At 35.7% G+C, this 27,063-nt stretch overlaps 1 long non-coding RNA gene across 1 annotated transcript in view; it reads left to right on the top strand.

Annotated features, from left to right (window-relative positions):
* Nucleotides 1-23,026, top strand: part of LOC148938667 (uncharacterized) — a 96,153-nt gene extending 73,127 nt beyond the window's left edge. Inside the window, exons 2-4 of the long non-coding RNA XR_016143649.1 lie at nt 9,000-9,089; nt 16,645-16,822; nt 22,948-23,026. This is a non-coding gene — a long non-coding RNA (uncharacterized LOC148938667). The remainder of the gene's footprint in view (nt 1-8,999; nt 9,090-16,644; nt 16,823-22,947) is intronic.
* Nucleotides 23,027-27,063: the final 4,037 nt, after the last annotated feature.

Consider the following 27,063-nt stretch of genomic DNA (forward strand, 5'->3'; position numbering starts at 1 on the left):
ATATGAGTTTCTGAAACTCCTAAGAGATCCAGTTCGAATCGTCTGAATTCGTCAGTCAAAATGTCGATACGATAGTCATTTTTTAATGTCGTAACATTCCAAGTTCCAATATTCATGTTCTTTAAATCATTGAAATTTTTTTCGCCTCAGGAAAAGCAATGATCCTGGATACCAGTGCAGGACGGAGATCACATATCTTCTCAAGTCTACACCGAAGTGCTTAAGCCAGCTTAGAACCGGACAGCAAGAAGTCCCTGGGACCTCCAACAATGGAGGCTTTGTGCAATCCTGGGCACATCTTTGTCACAACATGGTTTTCAGCGCTTGGCGATGCTCTTCTATCAACAAGAGTCAAAATACTCCACAGACAATCTCAAGCCTATTACCTCCAACTCATTATATATTCATGCCTACAAATATTATGCTACTACGGGGAGGCAACCCGTAATAGATAAATTAGCTAGGAAGAGGTTTTTCAGCCCAAAGACGCCCATCAAATCATACCAATCCCAGAAGAATTGTCCATTAGTCAGAATCCCTTGCGAATGCTGTGTCGTTTACTAGGCTATAATGTCCTCGAGCGGCACCACTCCTCAAGCAAGAATAGAGTTGAATACAAGGTCTCCAGTATTGATGGTACCCCAAAGGGATCGAAGCAGCTTTTTGCAGAAGCCGCTGTCCATAGATCTGGATCTTCCGCCCTGCCGAGGGTGTCCTCCATCATAGGATCCTCCCGTGATGGTGTTTTGCATCACCATGCAATTTAACCCATTTCTGGGAGAAGGTTTGCAACTCATGGAACTTGTGGATAAACAAGTGGGCCCTTTTGAGTGTACATTTGAGGGGCCGTCGTCCTCCTCCGCCTGTATTTATGACCCCGGGCAAGGGTACTCCAGATTCTATTATGGACCCCCAGGGACAAGGTTCCCCCTTGGTCCGTGCCTCCTATGGAGGTACCCTACATATCTGTAGAGCGTTCCCCTATCGCCACCTGGGGACATGCTGAATGGCCTGGGGGAGGCCAGACAAACATATTACTTTTGTTTTGCAAAGGCAATAACTCAGTGACATATTTAACCTACTACTTATAAATATACATAACTCACTGACTAGGCCTACATAAGTTATATACAGAAATATATAACTCAGTGACATATTTAGCCTACTACTTAAAATATGTGTAACTCACTGACTAGGCCTATATAAGTTATATATAGAAATATATAACTCAGTGACACATTAAACCTACTACTTATAAATATCTAGCCTAATTTAATGATTCACTTCAACTAATATCTAATATCTTCAACTAATAAACTAATATCTAGCCTACTTTATTGATTTACTTCAACATTAGCTTGCAAAACTAATGTAAACCCTATATCTAGCCTAATTTAATGATTCACTTCAACTAATATCTTCCACTAATAAACTAATATCTAGCCTTGATTCACTTCAACATTAGCTTGCAAAACTAATGTAAAACCAATATCTAGCCTAATTTAATGATTCCCTTCAACTAATATCTAATATCTTCAACTAATAAACTAATATATAGCCTAATTTATTGATTATCAAACCTATCAAACCTATCAAACCTACTGCGGCGGATGTGAGCCATCCCCTCTCTTTTTTTGAACAGATAGTGAGCCTTAGACCACTGATTATTGCATAAAGTACTGAAAACTACTACATAAAAGGAAAGCATTTTGCATATTTATCTAATCTAGTTAAAGGTAAGGATTCCGACAACAACGATTTTAGGGGTTGTCGGTTGTCTTGTGTGAGGCACGTCATGTTGGTTCAACTAGTTCTGAAGCATGTAAACAGATAGAAGATGCGTTGGACAGTATTGCTCCGCTTTTCTCGAAGCACAACGAGCCAGATCTACCATAAGGAATCATAGCCTCTGGATCAACTATTTAGATCTTATCCGTACCGGTAATGACTATCTTTATGCTGAAAGAGCTGCAGACTATGGATCACACTTAAACGCCATAAGAGAGATGATTCCGATTTTCTTCGCACCTGGAAACCATAAATACGCCGCAGTTGCGCTTAACTACCTAGAAAAAATGCTACGCCTGCCTGAAGAAGCGCCAAAAGTTCACAGAGAGTTTGTAAGTGGCAATTTCGTTGTTAGAAAAACAACCATGCCGTTTTGCAGCATTGCATGCGATCTGGCTTTGGAGTCAACCTTGAATCTGGCCATCAAAGGTCATCGAAGAGTTTCTGGTGTCTTTAGTGCGACAACGAATGAAAATGCCAGGGATCGATATCTGGCTACTCTCCCCTTTCTCACAGCAGCCACCAGAACGCTGAAAGCAAACCTGAATATCGATGACGAGGCAATGAACCATCATGAAGATACCACTGCGTTTACGAATCTGACAATAAAATGTAAAAATCGGTTTGTGGACTTGGTAGAGTTGCTCGGAAACCCATTCAAGACGACGAGAACAGAGGTGTACAGCTTTATGACAGGGGATAGAGCTCCAGAAGCCGTAGCAAATAGTCTGCTGAACTTCCGAGACATTGGCTTCGAAGCCCTGAGCTCATTTCTTCACGGGACATCCACGAAAATAAAAGTTGGCATAGTACAAACTTTCGCCTCTCTTGCCAAAAAAGGAAAAAAGAAAGAGCCACAAAAAAAAATATTTTGGGGAAACTAAGCCGCTTAAACAAACTCTGCGTCTTGCAAATTTAACACAAACTTTGTCCCTCTGTGAGCTGCTGAATTACGTGCTACATATCCGGCCTCACTTGTAGTATTAACATCAAGTCGTAACGAGCTTCATCAACGTCCTGGTGCAAAGTCAACAGCCTTGAACTAAATTCTGCAACTGTGTGGCTTGCAATCATAGCCAAAAATTATTCCACATACGCTTTTTGAAGACCCCTCGATCTGACTATATAGTTGATGTCATGAGTGTCATAAGGTGTTATCGACGAGAACAAAATGAGAAGCTAACAGATTTTGGACTAAGAGTTTACGATGGGATTCTTAGGAACATACCCGAAGCTTGTCAGTCTATCCATATTGTTGGTGACAGGTATGACGGTCTTAGTCACGATAGAACCCGTGATGACTACTCGTTCAACCTCAAAGAAGCATCTGGCTGTCGAGAAAGAAGAGGAGATCCTACAGGAAATATTTCCAGCCCGTTCCCTTCCTCCAGCAAAGTTGCAACACTCTGGGACGGGATTCTCAGTAGTCGCTCTGCCTAAGGTCGACTCTTGAAAGTTCTTTTTGAGGTCTGGGAGTACAGAATTTCGGCTTGTCTGATGGTTCATCTTGCTGGAGATTTTGAGAGTCGATGTAGAGCTGTTACCATTACGCCTCATGAAAGCTCTGTTGATGACGATATCTCGTCTTGCCATGAGGAGGCAGACAGTCGGGTATTATACCACACAACAGTTGCCGCAAGACGAAAGAGCACACTTGTAATAATTGAAGCCAACTGATATCGTCTTACTAGCTGCATACTACCTCCAGTATCTTGCTAGTCTCGGCCTTACGCAGCTCTGGGTTAAGCTTCCGTGCTACTGCATACCTATGCATACGGCAGCACAAAAACTAGGAGTAACATTTTGCAACGCCTTGCCGTTTGTCCACAGCTTGAGTTGATGTGACACCACAGGCTTTTTGTGTGGAATTGGAAAGGTCCGCTTTTTTTGAGCTGCGAAGTCTACAGAACTTTGTTGGGTTCTTTAGGTGAAGTTAGAGCCCTTGCAGAGAAGCCATCATCTGCGCAAAGTGATGGTTTAGTCAACGTCTGTAAGCAGTTTGTGGTTACAGTGTATAGCAGAAGTACGACTAGCTTCAATAGTCTGAATGATCTTCGAGGAATTTTGTACTCAAGATTGGAGGATTTGAGGTGTTTACCACCAACTGATATCTCGTTTCCGCTTCATTTGAAAAGGTTCATTTTCCAGTCACTGATTTGGATCCAAAGCCACAAGCCCTGTATTGATTTACCTCTGGCTACCGATATGGGCAGGAGAATCGAAGATCATGAACTAAAGCTAGACCTAGTTCCTGCGATGCCGCATGGGCTAGCATCGCTTACTTTTTGCAACTGTGACAAGATGAAGTGCGGCTCGCACTGCAAATGCTACAGAATAGGTTTCTGGGACAGCGCATGCAAGTGTGGAGCTAACCCCCAAAAATGCCTACTTTCCGATGTGAATCAGAGCGAGTCCCAAGACGAAGATGAAGAAGAAAAAGAGATTTGAGCCACTGTTGCATGTTCAATTTTAAATATTTGATTTTTTATTTGTTATGATATCATACTGCTAATGCAGTCGTCTAAACCTTACTTTCAGCTGATCATGACATTTACCGTCTACTACATCAGTGGCCGTTCACCCAATCTAACCGATTCGATCATTGGCCCCTGCTATGCAGGGATTTATGCTGGGCCCTTGGAGGTTAGGGCCATTGGTGGTTGCAGTCCTTGAAGGTTCAAACCCATGATCATCTCACTGGTTGATTTCTAAGGATTTCCAACGATTGTTCTGAATTTTTTTTTTATTAAAATTCTTTTCTTGGCATCTACATCTTTGCTAGTTTTAACTTTGGGCGCTCCATAACGTTCAAAACCAGATTATGCAAGAGTGCCTTAGGGGAATAGCCTTGGGAAAGTTCACTCAACCTCAATAGAAAATGACCTAGATAAAGCTCGTTCAACCTCAATAGAGAATGACCTAGATAAAGGTTGTTCAACCTCAAGAGTGCTTTAGATAATTTTCATTCAACTTGATACGTTTCAGTTGTTCCTATGGGCCTAATTAAATTATAATAGAGGATGACCTAGATAAAAGCCCTTCAACCTCACAAGTGCCCTAGGGGATGACCTAGATAAAGTTCGTTCAACGTGATACACTTCAGTGGTTCCTATGGGCCTAACCAAAGTATAAGATCACATTTTACCAAGAAAATCGCTATCTCTTAACTTTGATTGAATGTTTTTGGGGAAATGGTGGGCGTGAGAGGGAGGTTACTTACTCTCTACTCACTTTCGACTATTAAAAAGGGCAATTTGAATTCCCAATCAAATGAGCCCTTTTTGAAATTTCTAAAACAATTTTCTATATAAACCTTATATGCCCCAAGGATATAACTTTCAACTACGTTGAGCAAAATGGATATCTCAAAATTTTGATTGAATGTGTTTGGGGAAACAGTGGCTGTGAGAGGGGCGTTGGTCACTCCAATCACTTTCAACTATTAAAAAAGGCACTAGCCCTTTAATTTTCAATTGGATGAGCCTTTTTGATGTTTTTACGAAAAACCTTTCAATAAAAACCTTAGGCGCCCCCAGGGCATAACTTACAACCCTTGCTCTGAGGGCTCTGGGGGAAATCTTAATTTCCAAAACTTTCAACTACGTTGAATAAAATGGCTTCTAAAAATTTTGATTGGATGTGTTTGAGGAAAAGGTCGGCGTGAGAGGGGGGCTAGTTGCACTCAAATCACTTTCTACTATTAAAAAAGGCACTAGCTCTTTGAATTTCCAATCAAATAAGCCTTTTTTGAAGTATCTTTGGAAACGCCTTCTATAATAAACCTTATTTGCCCCCAGGGCATAACTTATAACCTTTGCCCTGAAGACTGTAGAGGTGAGTGTCCTTCTCAAAGGTATAATTTCCTGAACTTTAAACTTCGTAGAACAAAATGGCTATCTCAAAAGTTTGATTGGAAGTGTTTGGGGAAATGGTGGGTGTGGAAGGGGTGTTAATTGCCTTCCGGTTACTTTCTATATAAGGTTACTTTCTATATAAGGGCGCTGGGTATTTCAATTTCCAATTGAATGAACTCTTTTTGAAGTTTCTACGACAGCGCGTTCTATAAAAACATTTAACTTCATAAGAAAATTATAACCAAAATTATAACCTTATACCAAAACTATAAATTTTGATTGGATGTATTTGGGGAAATGGTGGGCGTGAAAGGGGTGTTAGTTGCCTTCTCATTAATTTCGACAATTAAAAAGGGTACTAGTCATTTCAACTTCCAATTGAATGAGCCCTTTTTGAAGTTTTTACGACGACGAGTTCTATAAAAAACCTTTTATGCCCCCTGGGCATAACTTGCAACCCTTGCCCTGAGGGCTTTGGGTAGTTGTCATCCTCAAAGACCTAGTTTCCACAACTTAAAACTACGTTGAAAATAATTGCTATCTCCAAATTTTGAATGGATGTGTTTGGGGAAAATTTGGGCGTGAGAAGGGGGTTAGTTGCTCTCCAATCACTTTCAACTATTACAATGGGTACTAGCCCTTTGAATTTTCAATTTTTGAAGTATCTTCAACAACCTCTTCTATAAAAACCTTATTTCCCCCCAGGGCATAACTTAAAACCGCTTTCCCTGAGAGGTGTGGGGGAGCGACCTCATCAAAAACAAATTTTCTATATGGAAATCAATTACGCTTAACAACATGTCTATCTCCACTTTTTGCTTAGATGTGCTTGGGGGACGGATGGGCGAGGGGGGAGTTGGGTTGCTTGTTACCCTGGGTCACTTTCGACTATTAAAAAGAGCACTACCCACTCTAATTTCCAATCGAATGAGCCCTTTTCGAAGTTTCTACTACAACTCCTTCGATACGAAATGCCCTGGTATGGAAAAACTGTAGTGGCTTGTGCCCTTTTTAATTTTCGAAAATGATTGGAAGGCAACTAACACCCCTGTCACGCCCACAATTTCCCGAAACACATCCAATCAAAATTTTGAGATAGCCATTGCCCCAAGAGTTGGGGGGGGAGTGAACTCCTTAAAAACATATTTTCTATCTAGAAATCAACTACGCTGAACAAAATGGCTATCTCAAATTTTGATTGGATGTGTTTCGGGAAATTGTGGGCGTGACAGGGGTGTTAGTTGCCTTCCAATCATTTTCGAAAATTAAAAAGGGCACAAGCCACTACAATTTCCAATTGAATGAGCCCTTTTCGAAGTTTTTACGACAATTTCTTGGATATGAAGTGCCCTGGTCTAAAGGAAAAAAATAATGAATAATACATTGTGGCAACATCTTTCTTATATGCCCCCAGGGCATAACTTAAAACCCCTTTCCCTGAAGGGTTTGGGGGAGTGACCTCCTCAAAACAAATTTTCTATATGGAAATCAATTACGCTGAACAAAATGGCTATCTAAAAATTTTCATTAGATGTGCTTGAGGGAATGATGGGCGTGGGGGGAGGTGGGTTGTTTGTTACCCTGGGTCACTTTTGACTATTAAAAAGTGCACTACCCACTCTAATTTCCAATCGAATGAGCCCTTTTCGAAGTTTCTACGACAACTCCTTCAATACGAAATGCCCTGGTATGGAAAAAAACCTTTTTGCTGAAGAAAGAAAAGTGATTCGACTGTAGTTTTATCACAAATTAAGACCCTGTTGTCTGTTTGTTTATGGTCATGGTAACCTGATTTTAAGAAAACATTGCTTAAAGGGCTGGGCACACGTAAATGATTTCAGGAACTGATTTCCAAATCAGCGCCGATTCTAATGGAAATCGGCGTCGATTTGAGGTTGAAAAATTTTCAACAGATTTGCAAAATCAGCGCTGATTTTCATCATGGTCATCACCAAAAAACAGGGATACATATAAAGAGTCAGCCAGAGGTATCTGTGGTGAAAGACCCGACTACTGAGCTTGAGAATTAAACTGAGAAGTAAGCTAGGATTATTCAAGTAACTATTAATAGACTCCAGTCGTCTATTTGTGTCCATGATTTTTTATTTTGAAAATTTTGCGCAAAAATTTTTCTTTCAAATAACATTTCTCTTACCGGTATTGTTTATCCACGGATGCGGGACTCAGGTCCCAACCTCAGCTACGTGTGCCTAGCCCTTAATAGCTACATACAGTTTATAGGTGTTTTCAACTAAATAAATTATACCCTTTAAACCCTTGGTGCTGTGTCTTATTTTTCTTTTTTTCTATTGAGCTAGTGTAAATTTGTAACTCTGATTATGACCCCTTCTGAATGTGTCAGGAAATACCGAAATACATGTAATGATGTATATTTTTATTTTTACTAGGCCTTTTAGCTAACTTAACCCTGCACGTAAAAATGCTTTTCTCAGCGGCTCATAGGGTTAGAAAGACGGCCCTGTAGTTAATGAAAAATTTAAAGAAGGAAGTTACTTAAAAGGGCTATGAGTTGAAGGCTTCTTTTTGTCTTGGATTTTGAGAATGAAAGATTTATGTCCTGACAAGGATAAGTATTTTAGTTGAGTATATAATTCCTATGTGCAGCCTAGTTGCCAATTTCCAGCATGCTTGAAGAGTTTGAAGGTATGCTTCTAGCATGGTAAAGGTTGTTCGGTGTTTTGAGTTTTAGCTGTTAGAATTTTTGTTCGTAATTCCGTAAATCATTTGATGCAAGAACAATTATAGACTCGTCCTTTTATGGAAAATTAGAATACCTCTCTCTCTCTCTCTCTCTCTCTCTGTATATATTATTGCCTGCAGCCAAACAGGGTTCACTCGAAACAGGAATTAGAAATTATGAAACTACAGGTCTAAAATTAAATGCCCAGAAAAAAAACTTTCTCAGCAATATATATATATATATATATATATATATATATATATATATATATATATATATATATATATATATATATATATATATATATATATATATATATATATATATATATATATATATATATATATATATATATATATATATATATATATATATATATATATATATATATATATATATATATATATATATATATATATATATATATATATATATATATATATATATATATATATATATATATATATATATATATATATATATATTGCTGAGTAAGGTTTTCTGCTGGGCATTTAATTTTAGACCTGTAGTTTCATAATTTCTAATTCCTGTTTCAAGTGAACCCTGTTTGGCAGCAGGCAATAAAATCGTACATTTCTTTATAAGGTAGAATCATGCTGCAATTACAATTTCATTAAATATAATTATTTCATTAGGTTCAATTGAGGCTCAAATCGTGCTTCTTGTTGTTCTTGTGATCATTTTTATAATTGTGGATACAATTGCCTGTCTGATGAAGCGTGGCGGTAAGATTTCTTTTCTTTTTTTTCTTTTTTTTGACCATACCGCACGTATGACGGCTGGAAGAGATAAAGGTTCCTTCACATAGAAAACGTAAGACTTTACGTTACGTTTAGTCCTAAGGTTGTTACGTTTCATGTTACGGGTCTTACGTTTATGTTCCTTCACATCGAAAGTCTTCCCTTCACACTGCAACGTCAATTTTCAGCGCTACCCATGCAAAAAAGTGGTTTTTCTTGTTGTGCAATGAAGGGGGCTGTAATTTCCTTATTCTAGGTTTTTGACCATACTGACTCCAACGGTATACTTTTCATATTGATCTGATGCAATTTTCGAGGGACTTCAGGTTTTTTTTTAAATCGCCATAAATTTCTTATCGAAATTAACCAAAATAATAGTTACCATTCCTGAATCAGTGTCAGATGGCATTTTTTTCACTTGGTATTTTTTTCCTAAGTGTGTTTTTTGACTTTTGGTTACTATGGGCTGTAGTTTGCTCTTTAGTCATCCCTGTGGATATCCCAGTCCAACGTTAAACTTCTGGAAGTAAACACTGGCAAAGGGAAAGGACACTGCATTGCAGTTTCCAAATTTCTCTAAATCTGCTTATTTTTTTCTTTTGCTTCAGTGTCATGGCATAAATGTCTTCTTACACATTTTTAATAACTTCATGTTAAAAAGCGTCTCTTTACCTTTTTTTTCACCATATCCAATAGAATTAAGACATCTAATCATAGCTATTAGGTTTTTTTTTTCAAAGAAATATAAAACCAGTTACCATACTACATTTCAAAACAAAGCAACAGAAATGTCAAAAGTATTTTCTTATATTATTTTTTTACTCTTGTAATAGTGTTATTATTGTTAAGTATTAATATTACTTTAATATTTATATTTTTTTAAGACCTACTAGACATTTTTTTCATATGATTTAATGATTACTTTAAAGAGAGAAAAAAGCTTTATTAAGTTCGTCTATAAAAATAAAAATACACTGAATGATATACACAAAATGAATGAATTTTGAGTCATCCGGTTCTTTTTTCAGATGAGATAACAGTGATTGTAGAAAGTACCACTCCATATCATGCTGGTCATTGCTGTTTTTTTTTTTGTCAATTGCTTTCTGTTCCTTCAGGTCTGTTTGATCTCTAGACCCTGTTTTTGTTCTATTAAGAGTTTGATTTTGGCTTGTTGATGCATATATTTGTTGCCTACTAGAAGCTTGGGAACTTTGGATATCTCTTTGACTGTTAATGAGAGATTCTTCACTAAGGGTAATAAAACCAGCATCATTTACTTCAGCATAGTTATATTGTTGGCTAGTAACTGCAACATGTGAAACCTCTTCATCAGGAGCAAAAATACTTGTTGTACATTTCAAGGGATTCTCACTAGGAACACCCCCTGCACACTCTGAATAAATTTCCACTGATATATTCTCATCTCTGTTGTCTCATGGTTCCTTTCAATTATATGTTCAGAAAGTAAGTTCATTCTTTGTGCAAGCTTTTGGTCTTCTGGCTTTAAGCTTATATTAGCACCAGATCCACTTGTAGATCTGCTTTTTTTCTTTAGGTGGACATAGTGATCTCTTAGGTTCTCAAGCTCCCCGTCTTTTCATAAGCTTCACTAGAAAAAACCACATGATTACTAAATTTTTCAATTTTTAAACTTTAAACATACTCATTTTATAGCCACATTTTTATTGAAGCTTATTCATAAAATATATTTTGAAGATTTAGTTAGTTTTTCTCCTCAATAACAAGAACTCCATAGCTAATTAATTCTATAGAGCAACAAAAAAAGAATTTTTGGACCACAGAGAGTCAAGGATCACTTAGAAAAGAAGTAAAATTTACTGTGCCTTAAATCAAATTTATTGAAACAAGTACTTTGCCGACACCCAATTATAAAACATTTGTTAGGGTACTAACTGAATTAATATCATTTTTTTCTAATATAATAGTTCAATGCATAAATACTAAATAGTCTCTACTGTATTTCCATTTGCTTATCAAAGTTAAGCGTCACTTAAAACATGTTGGTGATGGGCCAAAAAACCATGCATAGTGAGTGTCCTGATTTGAAGCTTTAAAATACAATACAATTTGATGTGTTTGTATCAAATTTGAAGGTTGCTTTGGGTCCAACTAAAGTTAGTCAAAATCAACTTTTACTTGAAGACAATATCCACACACAGGTGTTGGGGGAAATGATGACATTGTATTTACTATCCTCTTTTTTTTTTTTTTAAAAGTTTATGTTTTTCTATGACATTTTCCTTCCTTTCTGACAAAGTTCTTAAAGACCACACATTACATATATCTAGTAACCAAATATTATTTATAACTATTTCATTCAAATCTTTTCACTAAATGGTTTTATCCTTCATTTAAATTCTTAGTAATGTTTGGTAGTTGATATATCTTTCTGTGTCAATAAATCCATACAAATATATTTCAACACCACAGGAAATATTGCTGTAGCCTACTGTGAATACGCTCTCTGTTGTGAATTGCATAAATATAATTTTCACATGTTGGAAATGTAAATAAAGTGTTGATGTAAAAAAATAATTTAAAATATATAGCCATGCCTATTGCCTATGTTATAAACAAAACTTTGCAGATCATTGATGCTTGTAATATTCTTGTACTTATTTCCAATCAAAACTTAGGTAATATTTTACAATTTTATCATTTTAAGAAAAAACAAAAAGCCTTAAATTGCCCATAGTGAACCCAATCATGGGGAATGGCAGTACAATGCAAGGTAGCATTACAGATCAGCAGCTTTGTAGGAGGAAATGGCTTAATAAACTTTAAAAAATACCATTAGATTCCTTATTTTATGCTCTTTTCCTGTATCACATGTGTTTCTGACAGTGGAGCTTATTTTCACTAATGATCCTGGATATATACCTAAGATAGCCTATATAAAACTTCTACATTGCCAAAGAAATTAACTTAAAGTCTTTATTTTTTTCTCATTGATCCTAAATCGTTTTCATTTGAGAGGATGTTGAGAAACTAGATCAAACTATCCATTTAAATGTACCAAAGTAGGTTAGATCCTAATCTAAATTTATTCTTGCTTCAACTTCATAAAGAACATTTTAAATCCTGAGTTAAGTTACAAAACTAATCTCCTAAATATCATTTTAAATGATTAAATGTACCAAAAAAGGTTTTATTTTAACCTCAAACCCAAAAAGAATTGAAAAAAAACAGCAATATTTATCAAAGTATAGCCTATCCTAGCCTAGGCCCACAAATCAAGACAGTCTATAGTTAGATAGATATATAGATAGATAGATTTATTTTCCATATAACAGTAAAATAATTACATAACAATCTACAAATCCCCACAAAGGCTCCATGGCCTGTAGGAGGGGGATTATGAAAAGATCAAATAAACATTAAACATTTAAACGCTTAAGATTTAAACAATATAAACATAAAATTAATATTTAAACATAAGCATTTTAACTTTTAACATGTAAAGCATTTGCTTAATAAAAAAAAAGGAGAGTTCACTAAATAAGCTTTATCAAACTACAGTGAATCACAACATCTATAAAAAAAAGAGATTTCACTAAATAAGCTTTATCAAACCACAGTGAATCACAACATCTATATATATATATAAAAAAATAACAAAAAAAGAATTAAATGAAAAAAACTATTGGCAGCAGGCAAAAGTAAAGAAAATTAATCACATGAAAACAAATATTTTTTACTAGTCTTTTGAAGGTGCCAAACGAGTGGCATTCTCGAGCCGAATCGGGAAGGGTGTTCCATGTCAAATGACAAGCAACAAGAGGATTAAAATATGATCTTATTGTTGGTGTATGGGGAATTTGGATATTTAGAGAACTACGGAGTTGATAATTTAACCGATCAGATACAAAAGCAAACATATATCTAAGGGACCTAGGAATATCACCATGGAGCTGAAGAAAAGCAAAAGACGCACAGGAAATAATATAAAGTTTTTTAATATCTAGTAACGGTTTAGTTGCCGAACAATTTACATCCTGGATAAGATTTATAGATTTATCATAAATCTTCGAAAGCGGTTTGAGAAAAGAAGGGAGAGTAGAAATCCATATGACTGAACAATAGGAAACATAAGAATGAATTAAGCTATGAAATAGGATTCTTAAAATTGGTCCTGGAAAGATATGTTTTAGTTTTCTTAGAATACCGAGATTTCTGCATACCTTCATTTTAATCAAATCAATATGGTGTTTAAAAGATAAATTTTAATCTAGGGGGATACCTAGGAAACAGACATGGCCATCCTTTGGTCTACTAATAAAGCCTTTGGATATATGAATTTCAGATAATTGAGGACAAGCCTGGGATATACGAGAGAAAACAATAAACTAGATTTAGAAACATTTAGGGCAAGAGAGTTAGCCTCAATCCAAATTAAAACTCTCAAACAGGGCCACTGACTTTGTAGGAACCTCATCCTCTGTTCTCTCAGAAGTAATAAGGGTGGTATCATCGGCAAAAGTAACAAGAAAAATCCGAGGAATGCAAACTATGGTTATGGGTACGGGAGACTGTTGGATGACATAGACGACAGCAATAAAGAGGATTTTTATTTCTAACTGCATAAATTAGGTCATTTATATAAATTAAAAACAGTGCCGGCCCTAAAACTGACCCTTGAGGGACCCCCTGGTCAACACTTGCTGGTGAGCGAAAAAGTGAATCAACAGAAATTATTCTACCAGACAAGAAAGACTTGAACCAATCAAACGCACTACCTCTTACGCCAAAATGAGAAAGTTTAAATAGAGGAACACTGTGGGTTAAAGAATCAAAGGCTTTACGAACATCCAGAAACAAAGCAGCAGGAATCAAATGGGAATCTATGGCAGAATGAAGATAATTCAGTAAAACTGCACAAGCATGCTCAGTCGAATGATTTGCTCGAAAACCAAATTGAAAATTGTGAAAAAAAATCTTTAGAAGTAAGAAAATTATTAAGACGAGAAAGCATCGCCTTCTCAAATATTTTGCTAAACACAGACAACAAAGAAATTGGCCGATAGTTGGCTGGATCATTTCGTGCCCCCCCCTTATATAATATGATGACTCGAGCACGCTTGAGACTACTCGGGAAAATACCATGCTGAAAGGAGAGGTTAATAAGTTTTTTAAGGGATAAATAATGGAAGGAAGTATGAACTTAAATACTTTAGTAGGAATATTATCAGGGCCAGACGACGAACAATTTTTCAATCCCATAACAATTTTAGCTATTTCATTCTCCGTCGCTGGTTCGAAAAACATTGACTTCATACAAGGTGGCCCAAGATAAGACCTGAAGTCTTTCTTTCCTGCTGACGAAAAACTTGGGTCAGACTTTCCAAAGAATTTAGTTTAAATTGCTTGTCCTTTAAAACAGGGTCCTTTGAGCTATATAACATTTTCTAGCTTCTACACACTCAAATATTTTTTTCATCTAAGTTCCATTTTGCTTAAAAATAAACGTACGAAGTGGAAATATTCTGGAATCCTTCAGTCAAACCTCTAACACCGAGTTTTGACTTACGGATACGTTAATTTAAGGTCTTACGGAGGAATATGAGCATTACGGAAGGATTACGGTACCGAGTCTGAAGGGGAGAACGGAAAACCAAAATTCAATGTGAAGAAACCTTAAAAAGTGCACCATTGGAATCAGCATGGTCCAAAACCTTACGAAGGATAACTACAGGCCCCCACCTTGAACATCAAGGAAAATGACTTTTATTGCATGGGTAGCACTGATTTGTCTCCTTTGTTTGTTTTTTTTTTCATCAGGGCTAGCGAATGACTAGAACGTCTTAGAGATGTTTAAAGGGGTTCTAGGCGAATGTCCCCCCACTGAATACCCTTTCGGTGAATACCCCCCGGAAAACACCTGCCCTGGTAAATCCCCCCCCCCAAAAAAAATCCCCCTGGGAAAATCCCCCCGAAAATACCCCAAAAATACCCCCCCCCGAAAAAAAAATAACCCCCGTGGAAAATAAGACTTTCCAAATTTGAGACTTTTATTTTAGTTTTATCTTTTTAGTTTCCGTAAGGGGATGGAATTTCGGTACTTGTATATTATGTGCCACTCACTCAAGTTTACGCTGTATAAAATTCGAGAACGCGCCGTTTTTTTGTTAGTTTCTTCGTTACTTTAGAAATAAATTTGCGCTATAGATTTGCACATTAGGGGGGGGTAAGCACAGCGGGTGTGCATGCAAAATGCGTTTGGTAAAATTATTCTGAATATTAATATTAGATAGATAGACAAATAAGTGTATTTTAAAGCCAAATATGCGGCCATGAAAGTAGGACCCCATTATTGAATGCTAAACTTACATAATTTATGCAAGATTACGTGCCTATGACAAGATGACAGCCAATCAGAGGACTAGAATCCGACGAATACAAGACCACGCCCATTTTGTGATTTGGTGCCAGGGAATTATACAAAGGAAAAACAAGCTTACTGATCTAAAGATACAGTCCAAAATAACAATTTTTTTAGTCGAATATTTTTCTAAGATCAAGCTAAAAGTCCAATTGACCTGTTCTGATACCCTCCAAGGTTCCATTGGCCTGCTTGGTGGGTAATGAATTAAACAAACACTGCATCTATATCTGATGCAAATAGGAGATCAAACACAACGCAAAACTAAGCAAGGACATAACATTTAAGAACAGTAATGATGTGATTGATGGTCACTCACCCTTGTCCAACTGTAAATCTTCAGGTTGACAGTTTTTCCTGTTGTGTGTCTCTAATTTCAGTTAGCAGGCGATTTAAGAAAATAATATTTGAGGTACTGAGAGAGGGAATTGAATTTTGCCACAGATAGTCTTATTTAGGTGTTTTTTCCCAATGAAAAATGTGCGAAGCAATCTGCAAAGCCCATCCTGCGCATACTTGGTAAATAGTTGATTAAGCTGTATGTAGCCTTTTGTATAATATTGCCGACATGCAGCCTAAAGGAGGAATGACTTGAAAATGTTACGCCTAGTTGTGTCAGAAGAGGCAGTTGGAAATAGTACTACTGGGATCATCATACCCCGCTTGACTGGATTGAATAGTAACACTTTCGATATCTGCTCCTTGACTTGTAGGTAATTTAATTTACACTGGATTTACACTTAATTGCGTTTTTTAATAATAAAAAACAATTTAATAATATTTAATTTACACTTATTCTCAAAAGCCCCAACTTGACTTAAACCATGGAAACTCACAGGCTTTCGAGTTGATATTTCTGTCGCTCACTCGTCTCACTGCTAAAGAAATTACAAACTGATTTGCTATAGTTTAACTGTTCGAAAATTCTAGAACCATACTGATTCATACGATATTCAGTCTCTGACCTGTTAAGAGCTATTTGTGTTGAAAAGGATTATATTTCAAAATCAATTAGAGACTAAATGTATTTCGTCATTCGGCATCTGACCGGTGTACAATAGTTCAATTTTAAGCCGGATTAACTTTGGAATATATTATAACATTGAGAGTGCAGACATATATGGACTTTTTTTTCAGGTGTTATGGCTATGGCATGGCTACGCATTCATGCGTTCTGCAATACTGTTGAAGAGGTTGAAGAAATTGAAATGGTGACAATTCACCAACATCCGAAACCCAATTATTTGCCTTGGCATAGTACTAGTAGGAAGAGAGAAGAAAGGGCCGAGTTATCGATTATAGCAGGCGAACAGAGGTGAGTCTGTATGCAAGCATTTCTTACAACATAATAAATCGGTCATTGTTAATCCACATTATAAACTTCTTCTTATCCTAAATTTCATTTTTGCTTTATTCTTTTATATATGTTTTTTAACCTATTTTTTTTTTTTTTTTAAGCTATTCATAATGTCATAAATATTAAATAAAACCAACAGACTAAATGGTATAATTAAAAGCTCATTAAAACAAAAAAACGCTTGCCCTTTTTACGTAAGAAGTTGCCAAACCATATTGATTTATAATATCTTAGAGTTTTTTTTATTTATTGCCTAGTGTTTTTTTTCGGTTAGTGTTTTTGTTGTTTTTTTTTTCAAAACTAGTGATTATTTAATAAATATATTTCGTTTTATGATATATTATGTTTTTTCAAGGTAAAATATCACTATTAAGAATTTCATTATTTTAAGCAAAAGTTATTCTTTAATGGAAACTTTTACTCAGATACTAGGATAAAAAAAAAAAAAATACTCTCTTGGTCCCCTCTAAGAACCCATAATTAATCAAAACTAGGTTAACCAAGTTCGAAAAATACTGTGTTGATAAATCAGTTTGCATAAAGTCGTACTGCCTCATAAGGACGTATTATGGCTGTAAGCCAGCACAAGGCCGCTCATTAGCCGGTTTTTTATGGTACATTTTATTAGTATATGTATTGTGTAATGTATTATGAAATTATGAAATTATTATAACTATTATGTATTATGAAATATGTATATGTATTAATGTAATATATATTAGAATATGTGTCTTCCCTCTGTAAATTAGTTTTTTCCTTTGATTCGTAAAAAAAACAACTTTTTCCTCAATCCTTCAAATATATTATTTTAATATTTGTTCAATTTTGCAATAATGTATTATTTACAGGGTTGATTTTTCTGGTGGAACTTAATCAAGCTGTAAAATTTTTTTCGGATTTTAATAAAAACAAAACTAGCCATGCGCGCATCATTTGATCCTAGTAGGGTTGTGTGAGATACGCCTTAAAAATGGCCAAATTACTTAGAATAACACGATACATTAGATTTTAGGTGAAAAATCGCACTTTTGGAGACCCCTTGCCTGGAACTTCTCCTTCACATGTTTCTGGTTAAAAGATAATTCAGCTTTTATTTTTATGATTAGTTAATTAAAACTACGGTAAAAATACCAAACATCGGTATGTGAGCCGCATGAATGTCATGGCCACCAAATGTTCAGAAAAAATTGATTAATAAAATATCCACCCTCAGCCGGGCAGAAATAACTCTCTTTTCCAGGGAAAAGGGAGGGGAAATCTCAAATTTACATTTCTGCGATAGTGAGTGGATTGACATGTTATTTACTGTTATTTCAAGTTTGGGGAGACCCAAAATGACATCAGAATTAGAAAATTGCATCGCTTATTATCCTATTTCCACTCACGCACGGTCAGAGGGGGTGAACAGTCAAATCAATAAGTTGTGCAGCATTGCGATGGAAATGGGGTCCTAAATTATTCATTTTTCAAATTCTCAGGTCATCTTGGGTTTCCCCGGATTTTAACTAATTAAAAAGGCCTTTAACTTCACGGCCTTTTCCCGGAGAAGGGGTTTAGGGGGTTTGAGCCCCCCCCTCCGAAATAGTTGTCCGACTCGTAAATACATAAAAAAATGAATATAAACACTCTTTATGGGTTTTTTGTGTCCCCCCCCAAAAAAAAATTCTGTTAAATTATATACATTTTTCGATTTTGTATTATTATTATAATATACAAATGGTATTATTACCCTTTCTGAACTTGCCGGCTGGCATATCTGGATGAAAAAGAAATGCTCTGAAAGCCTTCCTAATAAATATGCATTTCTAAAAAGCTGTGTATTTTGGATTTCAATATAAAAATGAATACCGTTGCTAAATTTTTGCCAATGTGTAAACATGAATGAAACTTAGACAAAATTTTATCTACACTTTGTATTTCAAGAAAAAAAAAGTCAGTTCGCAATCATGACCACTTGTTTTTTCAACTTTTGAGAAAAATTTACCTCGTCTCGACTTGACATCAGATCGGGTCATCAGTTTCTAATCATTCAACTCTATGCCATTGCCTCAGGTTGACTCTCTTTACGTGGACATAAAAAATAAGTCACTTGTTTTAGTTAGTTTTGCAAGATGTCTCTAAGATGCACCGGGTACCTAATTTTAAATGAAACAGTATCCGGCAGGGGCGGATCCAGGATTTTTTTTTAGCAGGGAGTGGCGCTAAATATGTTGATCCGAAAAAAAAATTAGGGAGGGGGCGCAAACTAGGTTGATCCGATAAACTTGCGTTAGGAGCAAGTTTAGTTAATGCAACCCTGAGTCAATTAAGTAAATTACACTACTTTGGACTAGGCTGGGGGGGGTGCCCCCCCTCTGGATCTGCCACTAGTATAGGGTGAAGCATCAGAAAAAATAAGCTATAAACAGGCAGCACTAAACACCTTAAGAACGTGTAGCTCCCTTTTGCAGATTTAATAGTCTTTGGGAATCAACAGGTTGTTGATGGTTGGCATTTAGACGGAAAAAAAGTGTTGTCAACTCTAGCGAATAAGTTTTGCTATTTCATTTTCTTCGTTCGGCATAGCAGCGCAGACTCAAATGTGATACTGACCTAAAAAAACTTCCTAGTTTTGTAACAACCAAAAGAAAAATCTTTTAATATCGCGGTTTCAGGTAGGAACAGACCTGAAATGGGTCCAGGGTAAAAAAAAGTTTTATTTTAATGTCCTTGGTACGTTATTTTCCACTTTCTATTTTTTCAGAAAAAGCGAAAAGAAAGCTTAAGTATCAAATTCAGTAGAAAGCATACCCGATATGACGAAGTCTGCATCCAAAGCCAGTGTTGCCATGGACTCCATCGTTTAATCTAGTCTGACCTTATTAGATATTACTGGGACATTTGTGTAATTGCCAAATGAGCAATTTGTGACATCGGAAATTCAGTTTTCTCTGTGTTGATCCTTTTATTTGTCTTGATTTTATTATTCTTTTTATACCAATGACGAATTCATCCCCTTTTTATCAGTCGTTGTATATATATTTGTGCTCAGTTGATATGAGGATATTTTATAACTATCCCCTGTATATATTTAGAAGTCACCGGTGATATTTATAGTCACCTGCGTATATTTATTTATAGTTTTATGAGTAGATATATTTTAAAAACAAAGGCGCAAAGAAGTCTAGAATGCTCAAGTTTTATGCTAAATATTTTGATAGAACATACAATATAATGGAAGTTTACTTGTGAAGTCATTATAAGTAAACTTTAGATGAATAAATTTAGTAACAAATACATCATGAGTAAAAATATAATATAGATTGAATGCAATTACATAGAATAAATTAAAATAAGAATAACTATTTAAAAATGAAATATAACATAAATTTACTACAAATGATAGAACGTGGGTCTATACACTGACCAGTGCGAGGGGGGGGGGGTATTTCTTCTTTAAATGGTGGGGGGTCAAGAACAAAATTGAATGCTCCGAGTCTCTGTGCTGATTCATTATTCTTTTCACTTTAATTTCCCTTTTGTTACATATGCGTAAACAGAACAAAAGGCCTTATGCGCGGATTTTTAAGATCAAAAGATATAATCTTCTTATTTCTGAACTCTCACACGTAAGACGAAGAAATTGCGCCAATAGCTTCATCGAAAGTCACGTACATAATTGAATCAATGGCTTTTTATTTTGAGACAGCCAACAGGAAAAGCTAAAATATTTGCAATTTTCATGGCAATTTTGCCTGTTTTTGTATGCTGGTAGAATTAGTTTACATAATTTTTAAACTATGAAGAAAATCTTGAGTCTTTTTTAAATAAAATTCAAAATTACAGTTTTACGAAGAATTGTATGTGTTAGCCTGAGTCATAGACCAAGGCCGTATCAAAGATGTGGAGGAATACTAGATTTGACCCCCCCTCTCTTCCCCTCTCCTCTGCAACCCACACAAATAAGATGTCAGACTTTTAAAATTTTAAAAAATTGCATATCGAACAAATTTTAATATATTTTTCAATATATATTACAAATATAGAACAAATATATTTTTATTTTTTAATATATTTTCAATGTTTTTTTGTACCCTCATTTCTAAAAAAAAATTAACGCCTCCTCCCCCCCCCCTGTACAAAAATCCTGGATACATTCTTGAGCCTGAGCCATCTCGTATTTTCATTTTTTTGGTTTTCTAATGACAGGAAAAGTTGAAGCCTTAGTGTTTTGTAATTCTAGCTTTCTATGAAATTGAAAGTCTCAATTCTGTTCGTTTCCTTATGAGGTGAGTGGCTAGGAATCACTTCCAATTTGAATAATACCATATTAGGCGTTAAACTCATTGTTCTGGAAGATATTATTTTAAAAGTCATAATAATTTTAACAATGAAGAAAAATGTACAAGTGTATTTGAAATCAAATTTACAATTACAGTTTTACGAAGAATATATATGATAGCCTGAGTCAGCTGCCATGGCCGTATCCAGGGGGAGGGGGGAACATCAGTTTTGACCCCCCCCTTATCAAGAACAAAAGAAATTGTCTGACTTGTAAAATTAAAAAATAAGTGCATGTTAAGTCAAATTTTAATATGTTTTTCATGTTTTTTGTACCCCCTTACGAAAAAATTAACGCCCCCTCCTGGGCAATAATCTTAGATACGTACTTGAGCCTAAACCATCTCGTATTCTAATTTCTTTGGTCTTCTAGTGAATGGACAAGTTCTAGGATCAGTGTTCTGTAATTCCACCTTATCAGCTTTATATCAAGCTTTAAACTCAAGCTTTATCAAACTCAAGCTAATATCAAGCTAATATCAAAACTCAAGCTAATATCAAGCTAATATCAAAACTCAAGCTAATATCAACCTTGAAACTCATTATTCTTGTAGATATTGGAAAATATCCAGAGTCAGCCCAGAAATATACAGTTTTTATTAGAACAGCCTTGTATCCCCTCCAGTCCTCTCTCCCCACTTTTTTCCACCTCAGTATTTTTTTTTGGGGGGGGGATATTTTTAATAAATTTATTTGGATCCCTCCTCATCTTCGATTTAAATGTATGAGAGTTTGGCAATGCTGGAAATTTTGTACCCAGCTTTTGTGCTTTAAAGTAGAACACAATTACTCACTGACTAAACACGGGATGGGAACGTTTGATCATCATTCTATTTTTATATGTTCTTTTTTAAGTTTGTATGATTGTCTAGTTACTGCTTTTGTGGCATAATTATCAATAAATGAACATGATTTTGCCTATCTCTGTGTTACTTTCATATTATATCTAAAAATATCCAGGCTTTTCAGAATTTTTTCGACTTATTAAAGACCTAGTCAAAATCAGATTTTTCTTATACCGAGCTTGAGCTAGTGCTAATTTGACCCAATATTTATTATAGAATTGCCTGGTTGGCTAAAAAATCTGAGTGGTTCAAATTAGAACTAGCTAAATCTCGGTACTAGTAGAATTTCAGTATGAACTGACCTTAAGGTAGGACCTGGTTCGTGATTTGGAACTTCAACAATTTCTTTGCTGCATCGAAATTCTCCACCTTGACTATTTCTCCTTCTTCTGTTTATGTAAATCGTCCTCAGAGACTTTTAGTTTTTTAGATGTATACTTTTATTTTCACAACTGCTGATATATTCCTCATTCTAAGAGACAAAAGTGTATATTCTTTTGCCATACGGAGACTACTACTTTTACTCTGAGCAAGAAATGCGCATTTTTTTCAAAAAATGCGTTAAAAGTGAGAATAGACCCTCTTATTTGGTCTTCATGTGCTGATTACACTCCAAACACGATCAGTTTAAATGCGGAGCTGTTGGGGATCATGCCCTGCTTTCTTTGCTATTTGTAAGCCTTTCCATCATATCCCATGTTACTTGAGATCAGGTAACTATTTTTCGCCGGCCCGGCAAATATTTTTTTTTTTTTACTGCTGTCATTCCTAGTTGTCATATCTTTGCGGGGGTTTTTTTTTTATTGATCTCTAGTTATGTAATATAAATGTTCTCGAATTTTTTAATGAAATAAAATAAATTTGTTTTTTTATAATTGTATTTGCTGGAATTGAAAGATTGATTTAGTTGCTTTCTAGAGTGATGGTAGAAAGAAGGCGTGCTCGTGCTCTAGGAGATCAATCAAAAGCATCTTATCAAGGTCTACAGTCACTTTAGTGTTTTTCCAGAGGTCATACCATGTTGCCGACTAATTAATAAAATTGTCCAAAAATTTGGCATACATTTTGTATACATTCTTCATCGATCCCATGTATTCATATTTTGCGTTTTTTAGCAAAATTTTAGGGTGCAGTTGAAATACCTCAAGTGCCGTTTGGTTTGTTTCAGAAAACCGTTCCATCAAAGATTCAATACCTGAATCTAAGTACGTAATAAATGTTGATTTTCTTAAATAGTCATGACTTATTTCTTGTGGTTGATTAGACCTGTGAGACTGTTTACTGAGTATTCTTGCCATTATGATTGTTATTTCTATGAATTCGGACTTACGCTGCACAGCCACCTTTTTTCTTTGAATAGAAGTTCACTAATGCTTTGGTCTGCTCGAAAAAGCGTGGTTAACTGTCGAATGTGGCTCGATATTTTCAGTAGATCGACTTCTACTCCCTGCAGCATCTGGGTGACTACTTCGAGCTTGCTGGAATACCTAGAAATTATTTCTGAGCAGACGAGAAATCTCATGGTCGTGACGCCACAGTAGAGCTGATAAGCTTTTTTCTTTGTGTCCCTATTTCCTTCCAACGATAACTTTTCCATGGATTGTGCAATATTAGTAAACATAGTATTAAATTTTCTAACCGCACGGTATTTTTCAGTCCATCTTTTTTAGCATAGCCTATGTAAAGTGACACCTGAAACTGCAGGCCTCTGACCATTCTCACGAAAGAACTTGATGATTTCTTTAATTATTCCCACGGTGTTTCTTATCTGTGAAATATTATTTAACTCGTAATAATTAAGTTTAGGCGATGGATGGAACAGTTAAAATACTGGGCCGTGGGAAATGCATCGGAAATTTTTTTATGCACCCCTGAACTATGGCCAGCCACTGTACTGCAGCCGTCAAACCCTTGCCCATCGGCATCGATAAGGTCAAGCCCCCACTCAAAAATTTTTCCTTTATTGCGCTCGCGCTGTTCTGGGCATTTGGGCCATTTAATAATGGAGCGAAGCCAAGGAAATCTTCCCTGATACATTTTGTCCTGCTTTCAAAATATTGCACACCCAAAGACAGTTGTTTGACTCCAACCACATTCATGGTCTTATCAGCTAAAATGGAAAACATTTCGTTTTTCTTTCCATCTTCAATTATTGTAGACCTCAAGGATGTGGCACAAATATCAATAATTTCATTTTGAGTCATATGAGACACATAGCTTGCGTTTTTAGAACCATCATTCAAATGATGCAGTAAAACTAATTCGCCGGCTTCTTGCCTAAATTTTAATAAATTATTCAAAACAGCAGTTTTTTCAGCTTTTCCTCTCAGTGGCAGGTCGTGTATTGCACATATAATTATTGTTGATATGATGGATTTGAGTTTTTCTGATTTTCTTCTGTTTCATGGGCCAAATCTTGGTTAAGAAGTACATTCACACCTTTTTTTCTTATTATTAATAATTGATAAGAAGTTGCTGGACATTTCAACAGCCTGTTGGTGCCACTTACAGCTCGAATGAGCCTTGTTATTTTCATGAAATTGCTTGAATTTGGTGAAAGGTCGGATCATGAGTCCACCTTGCACACCTCTATCAACATTATGCTTAAAAAAAACGCATGGCGCACATAATACACCTTTCTTTAAATTTGAATATGCAAACTAATGCTACTTAGCCCGCCACTCATGAGTAAGTATTCGCTTTCCTTGAGGAACATCGCCTTTAAAAATGTCGTTTTTGTTAGGCCTACATGATTTGCTGAAAAACAAGGACATTGTTTCGTCGTCGAGATATCGTTTAATATAAAATCTAATATCCAATGAATCATAGCCGTATTCTGTTTATAATTTGAAATCCTGCACAGATTTACTTAAAGGAACTGGTGATGTACTAGGAACAGGGTCCAAAAGATCTTCTGTTTTCAAACGATTCCTGAAAAAATGTCTGATGTCCGTTATTTTCTCTATATCCCTCAAACGAAGACATCTGCAAGGAGATAATTCAATTAGTATAGCAGCATAACAGCCTAAGAAAGATCCATTAAGCATTTAATGGAAGAAGTTGAAGAAGAAGAAGAAGAAGTTGTCTCAGAAACTTCAAAAAGGGCTCATTCGATTGAAACTGAGACACACACACAAACACACACACACAAACACACACACACAAATACACACAAACAAACACACACACACAAACACACAAACAATCATACACACAAAAAAAAACACACTCACAATCACACACACACACACAAATAAACAAACACAAACACAAAGACACACATAAACTCACATAAACAAACACACACACACACAAACACACATAAACTCAAACAAACACACACAAACACACAAAAACACAAATAAACAAACACACACAAACACACACACAAACACACACACACACACAAACACACACACAAACAAAAACACACACAAACACACACACACACACAAACACACAAGCATACGAAAACCTACACTCACAAACAGACACACAAACACCCACACGCTCAAACACATACACAAACACACACACAAACACACACACACACAAACACACATTCACACATACACACACAAATACACACAAACACACACACTCAAAAATACACACACACACAAACTCAAACATCCACACACAGACACACACACACAGACACAAACACACAAACACACACAAACACACTCACAAACACACACTCGAACTCACATACACACAAAATCTCACACACACATTCAAAAAAAACACACACACACACAAACACATACAAATAAATAAAAACAGACAAACAGAGCACAGAAATCGATATATATCATCTTATATTTGAAGTCCTTGAGTCAAAAGATCTACTGAAAGATATATGAGAATATCTAATAAATAAGAGACGACCAAGCCAGTAGCTTGGTGTAGCCCACAGAGTGAAGCAAAAAGAAAAGGGCTAAATAATACTAACTGAATAGCCCGCCTGCTGTAAATTAGAAGAAGAAGAAGAAATTACCCATTTTTCCGGCCCAGTTTTCCAGAAAATGCCGAATGTAGACGCGGCTTAAACCAAATGTTTGGTAAGAAGAAGACTTAACAAAGAAACAACACAGCAACATGAAGTTCAAAATTTTTCTAGGATTTATCCGTGCCTTTGCTTATGTTCAGCATCGAACTACAAGTTAGGCTTTTGGGTAATAAAATTGGGTAAAATTCTGCTTCTGGATGTCTTGGACTGGGATTTAGTTAGGAAAATGAAACTTTCAGGGATGGGTCTAGCCTTTAGGTTAAATTATGTCCAGGGAAGGCATTTTGAAGAACTTACCTCCACTCCTTCGGTCAATATATACCTACTCATACTATTGAGTTTCAAATAAAGTGAATACACTATTCGATGCCTTTTTTAATGCTGATTATGAATATAATAAGCATTTCTATTGGAAATGAATTTCAGCCCCCCCTATATTGACTATACCTAACCTAACCTAACCCTGAATTGGCATATGTCGGGGGGGGCTGAAATTCATTTCCATTAGAAATGCTTATTAAATTTGTAATCAGCATAAAAAAGGCATCAAATGGTGTATTCACTTTAGTCCTAACTCAATAATATGATTTGGTATAGGCTATATTGTCCACTCCTTCTCCCTCTACAGGGCCCTGGGTAAATATTTACCAAATCAGGCCTATTAGGTCAATTTTTACCAAATCATATTAGCCTAGGCCTATTGAGTTAGGAATAAAGTGAATACACCATTCAATGTCTTTTTTATGCTGATTATGAATATAATTATCATTTTGGTAAAATTCTACTTTAGTTACTTTTGGCTATCTTGGAAAGGGGCTAGGTTAGGAAAATGAAACTTTCAGGGTTGGATCTACATGCTAAGGTATGGGTAAATATCTATCAAATCATATTATTGACTTACATGTAAACTGAATATACCACTCAATGCTTTTTTTTTATGCTGATTACAAATATAATACTTATTTCTATCAGAAAGGAATTTCAGCCCCCCCCCCATATATGCCAATTCAGGGTATATTTTT

The sequence above is a fragment of the Artemia sp. Qi Xiang Cuo genome, unplaced genomic scaffold (assembly GCF_049724085.1).
Source record: "Artemia sp. Qi Xiang Cuo unplaced genomic scaffold, ASM4972408v1 HiC_scaffold_3027, whole genome shotgun sequence".
Taxonomy (NCBI): Eukaryota; Metazoa; Arthropoda; class Branchiopoda; order Anostraca; family Artemiidae; genus Artemia; species Artemia sp. Qi Xiang Cuo.